Here is a 15,092-nt window from a genome sequence, read left to right as displayed (position 1 = left end):
CTATTTAGTTTATCTATCAGGTCCACATTATTCTTAATATTGGCATTAGAGATGTTACCTACCAATGGGTTAAGGATATCCACTAAATATTTTGCTAATTTATAAGATGCGGAACCCACTGAGCTGATAATTGGTCTGGCAGGGAAGTTTGCTTTATGGGGTTTTTATAATACCATACATATACGGTAGCGATGGGGAGGTCACACACCTTCTTTATAAGACTTTCGTTGCCTTTTAACAGATTTTTCACTTTTTTATTGAAACCACTATTCACACTTTCTATCGGGTTCTTATTTAATTCGTTTATAAGTGCTATTATCACCCAAAAGACTTTCCATTTTTCTATGTATTCAATTTTGTTTAAAATTACTAGGGCACCTGATTTACCTGCTTTTGTCAATGTGATATATTTTATCTTTTTTTCAGTTTATTGATTGGCATTCATAAATCTTTTGGGTACGTTTGTGGTGTTGACTTTTTCATGCTTCCATAAATCACTCTCTTAATTATGTTGACCTCTTCACTAGTTAAATTACTAAAGGATTGTGCAACTTAGAAAAATATAGTGAAAAATCTGTTAAAAGGCAACGAAAGTCTTATAAAGAAGGTGTTTGTGTGACCCATCGCTACCGTATATGTATGGTACGATAATTTGAGGATCTCTTCTGCCCAGTAATGACAGTTTTTGTGGCGGTTCACAAATCCACCGATATGAAAAACTGCTTCATCACTCCAAATGGATATTTTGAAAAAGACCTGGCCAATCCTCATACCAGCCACATAATTTCTGAAACTCCATTCGAATGTCGCAGTGTTCGGCAGAGAGTACTTGGCAATAATGCGGCTTCCAAGCACGCCCTTTAAGATGCTTCTTCAGCACAGTTCGTACACAGTGATAAGGAAGACCAATTAAATTGTCATATATTAAGAACATACATTAAAAATTTGAACAAAAAATAATGCATATGAAATTATATAAATTTTTAAAAATAGGGAGTTACTTTTCAATCACCCTTTATATGTATATATATATATATATAGATATATATATATATATATATATATATAGATATATATATATAAATATATGTATATATATATATATATATATATATATATATATATATATGGTATATATATATATATATATATATATATATATATATATATGTATGTATATATACATGTATATATATATATGTATATATATATATATATATATATATATATATACATATATATATATATATATATATATATATATATATATATATATATATACATATATATATATATATATATATATATATATATAAAATATATATATATATATATATATATATATATATAATGTATTTATGAGCACTAGTGTATGTTTTTTGATACTCTCTCTCTTCTCTTCAATGATTAATTTATCAGGCAAACCAGTGGGATAGTGCCTTACGACAGCAGCTTTGGGATAAGGGTTAAGCTTTGGTGTATTTAATGGTAACCTGGACTGTGTCGACATCTCAAAATCCTTTTGATTATTTAGAAAAATTTAATCAAAACCTATGCCCTGATGATATCAATATTTGTAAAGGTATTGTGTATGGTGCTATGTGTAAGGCTTCTCCCCTAATGTACCCGTGAGATTTTTTTTTCTCCAGGCTTTTAAGAAAATTAAAGAAGACGATACAGTGAAAGTGACTAAAATAGATAAAATCTAATGCAGTGGTAATAATGAATAAAAGTGACTACATAAGTAAATAATGACATTGCTAAATGATACTGATACTTATACGAAACTGAGGTCTGACCCTACACAGACAGTGAACTCCCATTTTAATAAACAAATTAAATCCATTTTGAAGGGCTTGGACCATTTAATTAAACAGTTTACACTGCAATGCGCCTCCCTACCTTATATGTATGGTTTAGTCCAAGACACATAAAATCAATAACCCTATCAGACCAATCATTAGTTCAGTGGGCTCAGTTTACGTATAATTTATCTAAATGGCTTTAAAAATTCTTACTCCTTGGTAGGAAACATTTCTAACACGAATGTTAAAAACAATGTTGATTTTATAAGCAAATTGAATAGTTTAAATTTGAATTTTGATTTTAATATGGGCAGTTTTGATGTTGTCTCTTTATTTACAAAAGTGCCTGTAGCTTACTTACTTGAATATTTGGAGGAGGAATTAGAACGTCGTGACATTCCCTTAAGTGTGGCAAACCTCATTAGCCTCATAAGGTTATGTATCAAAGATAGTAAATTTTGTTTTAATGGGGAATTTTTTGTACAAAAGTTTGGCATGGCTATGGGTAATCCCTTATCTCCTGTCCTTAGCAATATTTACATGGAATTTTTTGAGACAAAACTCTTACCAAGAATTTTGCCCCAAAAAGTTATTTGATTTAGATATGTGGATGATATCTTCTGTATTTGGCCAGTTTCAGAAAATCTCCAGGAATTCCTTAATAATCTCAATAATTTAACTCCCATTCTATAAAATTTACCGGTAGAGGAAGAAAGGAAATTGTAATTTGAATTTTCTTGATGTAACTGTCCATAGAAATGATAGAAATTTCACCTTTTCAGTCTTTCGAAAATCAACTAATATTGCCTCTTTTGACTGAAAAAGAAACCCACAAAATCTATCTTGCCCACACATACAAACTCATATATTCATTTCTCCTCTTTTCATAGTCATGATATGAAAATAGGGGTTCTAACAGGTTTATTTCTTAGGGCAATGAGAACGTGTGACCCTTGCAAGATAGAGCAAGAAATAAATTACATCGCTAAAAGCTTCGATGCATTAGCATACCCGGAATGGTTCAGAAAAGGGCACTCAGCAAAGCTAGGAAGATTTTTTTTACACAGCGAATGTAGAGAGTACATGGAATAAAGAAAGCAAGAATATAGTTGCCCTCCCTTTTATGCCTAAAATGAAACAATTCACTTCAAAAATGAAAGAAAGTCAATATAAATTTGTATATACCTTTGATAATACCGTAAAAAACAAAGTATGTAAAAATAAATTGAAGGAAGAAAGACAGTAATACAGATGATGCAGCCGGGGTATACATAATCAATTGCATTAATTGTGGAGACAGATAGTGGGGAATCAGGTAGGGGAATAAGGACTAGAGTCCAAGAACATAGAAGGGCAGTACAGCTTGACTCTCAGGGGAGTGCTATAGCTAGGCATTGTTGGAAAAATGACCATAGGATGGATTTCAAAAACAGTAGGCTTATTTACAAAAGCAACAAAATTAGTCACAGGAGGGTAGTATAAGGTGCACTTATCAGAGAGATTAAAGTAATTGAAGGAAACAAAGGTTTTATCTCAGAAGATCCCATAAGCCGAGCTTTGATATTAAAAGAAGCTAAGATTGACCCTGCTGACCTGGAGATTAGGTTTCCTGCCCAACAGACTTTTGGTGACCACACCACCTTACCACAAGGGTGAATCCCATTGACCATCAGCTCAGGATATCAGAGCGACAAAGAGGGGATTGGTTCAACTCTCAAGAAACCAGAACAGCCATCACATAAATGACAGCTCAACGAGAAGAAGTTCCCAGAAGACTGCTGGGCCTTGACCCACGCTAACATCCCAAACATCTCTTGAGAATGAGCCACAGACATGGCCTGAAAGTACTCGAGTGTGGAGTAAAACTAAATGTAAATACTTAGAAGTAAGCAAGTTACAAAATGATTTTGTGGGTTTCTTTTTTCAATAATTTCAGAAGAACAACTGGAAAGAAGTTTTTGTTTGGTTCATTGCCTCTTTTGTTCATTACTCACATCACCATCAATATGTTAAATTCTCTGTTTTTTCTGGGATGTTTCTAAGGGCTTTACTGTCTGTAGCCCCGCAGTTTATTGACGCTGAAATTAAAACTATTTATGATATTGCAATGAAACTTAAATACCCAAGGACTTTTGGAGATGTGGCATGGAAAAGAGCTAGAAAAACATTTTATTCAACTAATGACAAGCTAGAATTTAGTAAGAATAACATTCTAAAATTACCTTATGATGAAAGGTTTTTCGATATTCCTAGAATTTTAAAGCTTTTTAACATAAATGTTGTTTTCAGTAATATTAATGTCAAGAGTTTAATAATCAAAAATTCTCCTAAAGATCTTCCAGGCTGCATATATGAAATTCCTTGCAAAAGTGTGATAAGTCTATTACGAACAAACGGTAAATCTCTTTCACAACGTCTCAAACAGCATCAGTATTCTGTGAGAACTGGGCAAATATCGAATGCATGATTCGTACATAGAGAGATTTAGACCATCCTATTAAACTGGAGTCAAGCAAGAGCCTTAATCCCATTTAATGACACAGTTAAAAGGAATATCACTGAATCTTGTTCATCAAGTCAAATAATAGAAATGTTCTAAATTTAAGTCTTGGTTTATTTATACTTGATGCTTTCATAATGAAAAAAGTTGTAGATAAATATAAGCAACAAAATTAATAATATCAGTTTTTACATGTTTTGGACTGTAAAGAAACTTTGTAATTTCGGTTAGGGTCAATCTGTTTAGGTTTGTGACCGTGTGATATCCGATAATCCTGGATTATCTCTTTTAATTTTTACCCTTTTGACAATTAACCATCTGGCATTCTTGATCTTGTGTTGTACATGAGACTTTTTCTCTCCAATTGTACCTCATTAACTCCTTGACAATGTCTGAGTAAAGACGAAAAGCGCTTGGATTTCTGACTATCATTTTCCTGTAATCAATCTGTTGAATTCGCTTTATTTATTAAGTCACGTGCATCTACTGTGATTTTTTTAAATATAAATATATATATATATATATATATATATATATATATATATATATATATATATATATATATATATATATATATTAAATTAGTACCTGTAACCAAAAGCACTAAATAATAATAATAATAATAATAATAATAATAATAATAATAATAATAATAATAATAATAATAATTACATACCCACCTGCACCAACTTGGAGTCGAAGTTATCAGGAAAAATAGACGAATTACTGACTAAATGCGCATAATGAATGTGCAAATAGATATATCAATGGAAAGCTCTTGAACGGGAGACCGTCCCAAGCCGGTCAGGAGCCGAGGGAAGAGTGGACATAAGTGGATAATTGACCTAACAAATTCATTTACTCAAGGATGTTTTGTTCCCCAACAGACATGTAGTCGTGGTCTCCCGCGCATGCGCAGATCGACCTGAGGCAGGCGCTGTCATTCCACATTATTAAAAATATGTTATTATTATTATTATTATTATTATTATTATTATTATTATTATTATTATTATTATTATTTGCTGTTTTTCCACGTTATTATTTCTCCATAACACCGTTTATTATCGTTTAATCTCGTTATATTAATATGACAGATTCATCAGTTTTACTACGATTTTACTTAACATTTAACACTTTACGCTGTTCCATTATGTCATTTTATTATTTTGTTGTAATATATTTAAAATTCAATACATTTTTCAACGCATTTTGCAAAGATTAAGAGATATTTTGTAATATATCGCAGAAAAAATAGCAAAATTGCTAAAAAGATAGTTTTTCTTACGATTTAAAAAAATATAGACCTAAAAACTAATAATAATCCCATATTCCATATAATTACAAGACGTAACTTTTAAAAAACTAAATTATTATCTATCGATTATCAAAAAATCACCAAAACTTCGAAAAAATACGGAAAATCTTCAATTAAACATATTTTCTCCAAAAATGCACCTAAAAACTATTCATATTCCTAATTCCATACAATTACAAGATACAACATTGAAAAAACTGATATATTATTAATAATTCATCTATCAATTATAAGAAAAATCATAAAAAATTCAAAAAATCTTCAATGAAAATTTTTTTCTCCAAAAATAGACCTAAAAACTTATAATTAACCCACATTCCATATAATTACGAGACGTAACTTTTAAAAAACTGGAATGTAATTAATATTTCATCTATTAATTATAAAAAATCATCAAAAATTCGAAAATAATACGAAAAATCTTCGATGGAAAAACATTTTTCTCAAAAATGAACCTCAAAACGAATAATAATCCAATATTCCACATAATTAGAAGATACAACATTGAAAAACTGAAATATAATTGAATTATTCATCTATCGATTATTTCACCACAAACTCATAAAAAATCGAAAAAATACGAAAATCTTCAACAAAAAAAATAATTTTTCCCAAAAATGGATGGCCGTTGTAAAGAAAAATTCTCAAAGGCAGTCATTGATCATAATGTTGTTTTTGTTGACTAACATAAAGTTTTGTCGATATTTTTTATATATTTTAAAATTTTATCTTTTGAAGGATTAATTTATACATAAAATAATGTTTAATTTGGCTAAAATGAGTCCAGCCTATTTGGTGAGATTTTTTTATATTTTAAGGGTTAAAAACTTTTAAACTTAAATATTTTCATCTATTTTAATATTCTACAATATTTTATGTATGTATTTGGGTCACAGAAATGTCAAATTTAGGCCTAGGCTGATTGAAGATGAGGGTAGGGCTTAAGCCTATGTGGTGGATTAACTATTAATATCTTAAGGTTTAAAAGCTTTAAATTTGAATATTTTCATAAATTTTAATATTTTATAATATTTTATTTATGTATTTGGATCCTACAAAGATCAGATTTAGGCCTAGGCTGATTTGAAAACGAAGGTATAGCTTATGTCAAAGTGATGGATTATTTACGTTATTTTCAGGATTAAAATCTTTTAAATTGGAAGATATTTATATATTTTAATATTTTAAATGTTTTTATTCGCACTCGGAGTCCAGAGAAGTCATAATTAGGCCTAGGCTGATTTAAAACGATGGTATTTTAGGCTTGGTTTATAACCCTAGGTGATCGGTAACTTGCCTACCGTTCATCTCGCAAATTTCAATTTTTGTGGTTTTTATGTTTATTTCTACATTTTGTCATTTTTCATCAGAAACTGTTAAAACACCCTTTTATTATTTAAACAAGTCCCAAGCCACATTATGTTTGACCCTAAATTAAATTTGTTGGGCTTAATTTGTCACCTTAAAAGAATAGCATTTTTTTTTAACCTCGCATAGTCCTAACCTGCCTGTCTTTGGGTTAGGCCAAGAGGTACCAGGCTACATAGGCCTAGATTACAATTTAAAATTTTCTTATTATTTACACAATAGTGAAAAAATGGTGATAAAATTACTTAAGCTTGTATGAACTGTTTTTTAATAAGTTTCAATATAAAGTAAATAATTTCTTAAAGTGATTTAGTATTATGCCGCATTCCAAATATATTCATTGAAAAAAGAAAATCTGTTCCAGTTGTTCCGGGTTACGGCGGATGTTCCAAGCTTACACCGTCATCTTAAGCTGCTACAATGTAAAGTCAAAATTTGGAGGTATTAGGGAGCACGCCACTTCATAATACAAGTAAAATACTAAAGATCACACCCAGAGGATTAAGCTAAGGCTCTGATCACTTCATTTCTCATTTTTACATACACTTTTTTATACATTTCTCTTGCGATGTTTCGGGTTGGTGGCATTTTCCGGGGTCTGCCTGTACTAGTATGTATAGATTGGTTTGTGTGTTGAAAATTTATAATATCTGTATATCATAAAGTTTGTGTATTGACATCAAAGGTCAATTATAATATGCCAGGATCAACAATATAGTAATTTTAATAGTTTTTTTGTTTTACATAATAATACAAGACTATTTTTTTTCAATTATTTTTACTATATAATATGTCAAAATCAAATATGATTTTAATAGGTGTTTTTCTAAGTACAAAAATCACTTGAATTTTTTCATTTTTATTACATATATATATTACTAGAATATATATAGTATATGATATATATATATATATATATATATATATATATATATATATAATCACCAATTATGATTGTGATAAGTGTGTTTCTAAGTTAAAAAAATCACCTGAATTTTTTCAAAGATTTTTAATTTATATGCCAAAATTACCAATATAATTATAATAGGTTTTTATTAAAGTGAAACAAGACACTTTTGATGTTTTTCAAATATTTATAATATACAAAATATGCCAGAATCAACAATACATATTTAATATGATTTTTTTTGCAAAAAAATTGAAGTTTTTCAAAGATTTTTAATTTATGATAATCCAAAACCAATTATATGATTTTAATAGGCGTTTTTCTCAATGAAAAACACATAGTTCAAAGCTTTTTGTATTTATAATTAGGCTGAAATCAAAGAACTACTTTAGCTATGTACCTATATACAGATTATACATATTGAGAATTAATAAATTAAAATTGTAAAAATAATGTAAAAAATAAAAAAAATATAGCAAGTGTTACCAATAATATTTTCTACCCTTTTAAAACTTTTAAATAGAAAAAAAAAAAATAATAATAAAAATGGATGTATATATACATTATACATATATTATACTAATATATATATTTATATATTATATATATATATATATATATATATATATATATATAATATAGATATATATATATATATATAGATATATATATATATATATATATATATATACATCCACCCTTCACCCTTACCAAGCAATCGAGCACATGTCCACGTGTCAGTGTAGACGTTCTCGCTTTTGTGCATGAGGATCGTCACTCAAACTTATTGATGGCCTGGATTTTGCGAAGAATAGCCTGGAATTATGGGTGGCTAATAAACAGAGCGTAAATTGCTGTTTGTGGCCCCAGAATTATAATTTATTAGGTCAGGTGAAAGTTGAAAGTCTGTTGTGTTTGTGAGGTTAGGCTAGGGAAAGGTAGATCCTAAGGTATTAATATTATTTTTTTTTTTGGGGGGGGGGGGCCAGGGGGGCTTATCACACAGTCATCCTACTAGACTGGGTGGTTTTTATAGTGTGGGGGTTCCAGGTTGCATCCTACCTCCTTAGGAGTCCATCACTTTTCTCACTTTGTGCTGTTTCCAGGAACACACTTCTGGCATGAGTCCTGGAGCTACCTCAGCCTCTAGTTTTTCCAGATTCCTTTTCAGGGATATTGGGATCGTGTCTCCTAGGGTTCCTATGGTTAAGGGTACAATTTCTACTGGTGTATCCTATTTCCTTCTTATTTCTATTTTCAGGTCTTGATAATTATACATTTTTTTATCTTTCTCATCTACTCTGATGTCCTTTGGCATTGCGACAACAGTGAGTAATACTTTCTTCATGGTCTTGCCAATCAGCGTCACGTCTGGTTCCACTGGCATGTATCGCCCTATCTGTTCTGATGCCATAGTCCCAGAGGATCTTTGGGTTATAGTTTTCTATCACTCTAGGTTGGTGTTCGCACCACTTATTACTGCAAGGTAGCTGGTGTTTCTCGCACAGGCTCCAGTGGAACTTTTGCCACTAAATCATGCCTCTTTTTGTACTGATTCTGTGCAAGTGCCGGGCATTCGCTTGCTATGTGGTTTATGGTTTCATTTTTCGTATTGCACTTCCTACGTATGGGAGAGATGTTATTTCCATCTATCGTTCTTTGAACATATCTGGTTCTTATGGCCTGATCTTGTGCCGCAGTTAGCATTCCTTCTGTTTCCTTCTTGAGTTCTCCCCTCAGTAGACATTGCCATGTTCTGTTGGCACAGTCCTCTATGCTTAGTAGTCCTCTCCCTCCCTTTCATGTTATGTATAGTTTGTCCGTATACGCTCTTGGGTGTAGTGCTTTGTGTATTGCCATATGTTTCCTAGTTTTCGGGTCTATGTTGCGGAATTCAGCCTTCGTCCACTCCAATATACCTGCTCTGTATCTGATTACTGGTACTGCCCATGTGTTTATGGCTTTTATCATATTTCCGGCGTTGAGTTTTGACTTGAGTATCGCCTTGAGTCTCTGCATGTATATTACGCCTAGGGTTTTTGATTAATAATATATTGCCAATAACCTATGGAATGTGAAGAACAGAGCAGAGGCGACGACCCGAGAAAGCTGACAAGGAGTTTCTATGGGTGGCGTGAGATAAAACTGCTTAGTTAGACAAGTGAATGTACTAAGTTCATGAACTCTTCTCAAAGTGCCTTTGTGAAACTGGTTGCGGCCAGTAAGTGTGAGGCGTTAACGAAGTATGCGTTCGTATGTGCGTGTGCGCCTCTTTCTGTTAATAATGTTGGATACCCAAGTCTACGGGGGATTTTGATAGAGGCGTCTTCGAGAGGAAGGCAGAGCCACGATGGCGGTGCCTAAGTGTTTTTTGGAATAGTGAGTGAGATATTCCGGCTGCATGGGTGAGTTGAATTACTTTAGCCAAGTTGAATTATTTTAGCCGAAGACTGGTTTGTTGTTATCTGTTTGACATTTTGTGAGGATATTCAATCTTTAATCTCTGATTGTTAAACTTGTGTGTGTACTTATGGGATGTGTTCTGTGTCTTTGAAACAGACGGTTCTGGCAATGGAGGGGGACAGAGAGTTCCCGATGGATGTAGACTTTTTGGTGACTGCATACAGTCAGACATTTTACTGTTGGGGGTTTTTTAAGTTAGTCTGTAAGACTTGATTAATTCCTTATTTATTCATTGTTAATAAAGGTATCTTTTGTAATGCAACTCTCTCATTTTCATTACCTTTTAGAATGGAGAGAGAGAGAGAGAGGGGCTGTGTGTATTGGTTTGCCTTGACGTTCGAGCTACACGTTTACCAAATGAATAATGAGGGAATACCCCATTACATATATTCTTTCCTGATCGTGTCCTTCATCTCTTTGTGTTTTATATCCCCTCCTTCCATTATTCCCAGGTATTTGTATCTTATCTCGTCTATGTGTTTGATTGTTTGCGGTTATTTGTTGTGGGGAAGAGACTTGTGGTGATTGATTGAAATAGTTTTTGTTATTTTCGATAAAGAGCTTTAAGTGTCTTAGCCAAGATTTAAGTCATGGGGTTTCTAGCCTTACTCGTCTCCCCCACCCCCCACCCCCCACCCCCCTCCCGCCCCCACCCCCACCCCCACTACCCCATTACATTTGGAGACGCCAAGGAAGAGACTGAAAGCCAAATTGTTCAAGAAAGTTCAGAATCATTTAAACGAAGCGAATATGAATCTACGTAGCAAGAATTATTGTAGTTTATCCAGTGTAATAAATTTCTTCTTATACGTCTCAAGTTTTATAGTCTCATATATTAGGTATATGCTTTCAGTAGATCCTTAATTATTAGCATTTATTCATATTTTTATCGCATTGACACATGACCCCAGACATTCCTGAACCCCACCAGAAATATATATGTCGCCTTCTCAGAACTTTGATGACGAAGGCTAATTTGGGTGTGGTACGTGTGAAGAAACAGCTATTGAGACAAGACAAGACCCTGTAGTGAATAGGTTTGCGTGTGACACGGGCAGCCATTATGGAAATGAATCACCCTGCTAAGACTGACTCTATAGTAAGGACAACGCTTTTTCCCTATTTTCATTGTATCCAATCATGAAGTAGCGCTGTTCTTACTTCCATCCGATAGAGCGTTCCGCGGCCTTTCCGCAGACGTATAACACATGTAATTCCATTGTTCGTACGCCTTATTACCTTTAAATATGTGACTGTAGGAAAACACAAATCTACTGTCGCAGAGTCATTTCTGCTCTCGGTGTGAGACTGTACTACTTATCCGTCCGCACCTGTCTACGAGTAAGAGCTCGTGCTGGCACAAGGCCAGCTTAATCTCAAACAACAACTGTAAATAAATCATCAGTATCCCAGCTACCTGTCTTAATCTCTGGTCCTCACACTATCATGGGTTTTCGTGTATAAAGATTAAATGACTAGCTGGGTATGGATAAAAGTTTATACACATGAAGATTTCTCTGCTCTACACAGTCTTCTTTACTGCCTCCGTTAGGCCTATATTCCAGTTCTCTCCCCCCGAGCTATCAGTCAATTCTCTTTTCCCAGTCCTACTTTTTTTTACTTTCATTTGTTATTCAGTCCTTGTCCATATATCTTCCTTCTTCTTCTTCTCCACCTCCTCCTCTTCCTCCTCACCAAGATCATAAAAAATCATATATCCTTTCGAATAAACCAGAGTAGTAAGTTTCTTTAAAAGTTTTCCCCATATTAACGTTAATATTTCATCCTTGCGCGATAAATATATATAATTGAATACCGTTATTTATTATTTTATTAATTAATCTTTCGCTTCATCATTAAATAACTGAGCTGAATGTGTTTACGATTACGAAAATATTAATTTGTTGAAAGCGATAAAATCGTGGGCAGTGAAGACGAGAATCTGAAAAAAATGTTAGAGTTTACCATTTGGTTCAAATATAGAAAACGGTGGGATCAGAGATTAGAGAAAATAAAAATAGCTTTCTCTCTCTCTCTCTCTCTCTCTCTCTCTCTCACACATACACACACACACACACACACATATATATATATATATTTATATATATATATATATATATATAATATATATATATAGATATATATATAGATTTTATATATATATATATATATATATATATTTCTGTTTGAGTATAAATCAATTAATTCTTGAGCCTTAGTTCAAATAATGCCACAGAAAACATTATCATTAAAAATATATAAAATTCAAAGTTCTGGGAATATTTTGATTAATTACAGACGTGTTTTTGAAAGACAAACGATGCAGTGTTTACTATACATACATACATACATACATAAAGGTTTTTTGCCACGAAGGAAAAAATGAAAAAGCGAGATAGCCAAGTACTTTCGGTCCTGTTCGGACCCTTTACTGAGGCAAACTGATTTTACAGAGAACAACAAAGTCAAAAGAAAGTATAATATGCAAACTGACACTACAAGATTAGCAAGCAATAAGGGCGATTTTTCACTCTACAGAAAGGAGGAGCCGCCTGAGGGAAGCCATACCTTGAAGGATACACGCAGTAAACAAGTGATTCTCCCAGAAAACAGTACATTTTGAATAAACACGGGAGCATATACAATTTAATATCATGAATTTTTACACAAATTTTCCCCCCAAAAATTATTATTAGTGAAAAGACGAAAGAAAATATAAATATATATATATATCGAGCGAGAGAAAGAGGGAGAGAAAATATCGAACCTGAGAGAGAGAGAGAGAGAGAGGAGAGAGAGAGAGAGAGAGAGAGAGAGAGAGAGAGAGAGAGAGAGAGAGACAGAGACAGACAGACAGACAGAGAGAGAAAAAGAAATAATAACTATATACATGTGGGACTAATTTATTAGTTGTTCATTTATTTTAAGGTCCTTCATAAACATCTTACAAATATATGGGTCCAAATGGTACATTCCCAGACTAAGATTTAAGTTCTTTTTATTAGTGATTTGTATAATTGCCGATTCCAGTAAATTTCTTGAAACATAATCATTAGATCTAGCAATTACCGAGGTATCACCCCAATTAATACAATGAGATTTTTCACTCAGATGGATAAACAGTGCATTTGAAGTCTGGTCTGTTCCAACTGAATACATACGCATGCATACTTTACTAGAGGATAAAATAACCTACAATAAACTCGCAAAAAATCCGTTGGACCAAGTAATAAAAAACTTTAATATCAATATCAAACAAATTCTTAAAGATAGAAAAGAACTTTTGTGTAAGTTAACTGTAAAGTGTCCCTCATTACCTTATTTATATGGCCTAGTCAAAATTATTGGTACTGTAGGATCAATTGCTTATAAACTATCTAAATATCTTACTAAACTGTTATCCCCGCTACTAGGAACTGTATCTAATTCACACATCCGGAATTCTCTTGATCTTGTGGAAAAATTAAATAACATTGTACTAAACCCTAGCGATATTTTTGTCAGTTTTGATGTATGTTCTTTGTTTACAAAAGTCCCTATTGACTCTGTGCTAGAATATTTAAGTAATGAACTTGTACTGCATGAATTGCCAATGTCCGTTAGTCACATAATTTCCTTAATTAAGTTATGTATTTGTGATTGCAGATTTATTTTTAATGGAGAATATTACCAACAAATATTTGGTATGGCCATGGGTAACCCTTTATCACCTCTCCTTTCAAACTTATATATGGAATTTTTTGAGAGACAACACCTCCCGAATATCACACTTATCCCCTTAAAATGGTACCGATATGTCGATGATATCTTAGTAGTCTTACCTGGTATATCGATGTAAATGATTTACTGTCTAAATTAAATAATTTGGTGCCGTCCATAAAATTCACTGTTGAAATTGAAAATAACAATGTCATCCCTTTCTGATGTATTAATACATATAGAATCTTTCCAATGCAAATTCCAGTATTTTATAGAAAGAAAACCCACAAATAATTTAACATATGTACATTTTTATTCTGGCCGTCATCTTAATATTAAAATTTCAATTTTTTCTTGTATGTTCCTACGCGCTTTGCGTATCACGAGTCCACAATATCTGGACCAAGAAATAGAATACATAAAAAAGATAGGAAACGATCTCTGCTACCCACCTCATTTAATTGATTTATGTTATCAAAAAGCTCACAAAAAGTTTTATAGTGTTGCTATTAATGAAAAAGAAATGCCTAAAAATGTACTTAGCTTACCATATTTTCGTGGATTTGAAACCATAAAATCAATATTTAAATCGTTTAATGTTAATGTAGTGTTCTCTTATAACAATACCATTAAAGATATGCTAATTAAGAATAGTCCCGTAACAAATAACAACATCATTTACAAAATTCCTTGTAAGGATTGCCCATCGTTTTACGTTGGTCAGTCAAGTAAAAATTTATGTGTACGTATTAAGCAGCATATGTATTCAGTTAGAACAGCCCAGACTTCAAATGCACTGTTTATCCATCTGAGTGAAAAATCTCATTGTATTAATTGGGGTGATACCTCGGTAATTGCTAGATCTAATGATTATGTTTCAAGAAATTTACTGGAATCGGCAATTATACAAATCACTAATAAAAAGAACCTAAATCTTATTCTGGGAATGTACCATTTGGACCCATATATTTGTAAGATGTTTATGAAGGACCTTAAAATAAATGAAAAACTAATAAATTAGTCCCACATGTA

The sequence above is a fragment of the Macrobrachium nipponense genome, chromosome 47, assembly GCF_015104395.2.
Source record: "Macrobrachium nipponense isolate FS-2020 chromosome 47, ASM1510439v2, whole genome shotgun sequence".
In the NCBI taxonomy this organism is placed as follows: domain Eukaryota; kingdom Metazoa; phylum Arthropoda; class Malacostraca; order Decapoda; family Palaemonidae; genus Macrobrachium; species Macrobrachium nipponense.
The sequence above is the reverse complement of the archived record's forward strand: the minus strand, read 5'-3'. Positions refer to the sequence as shown.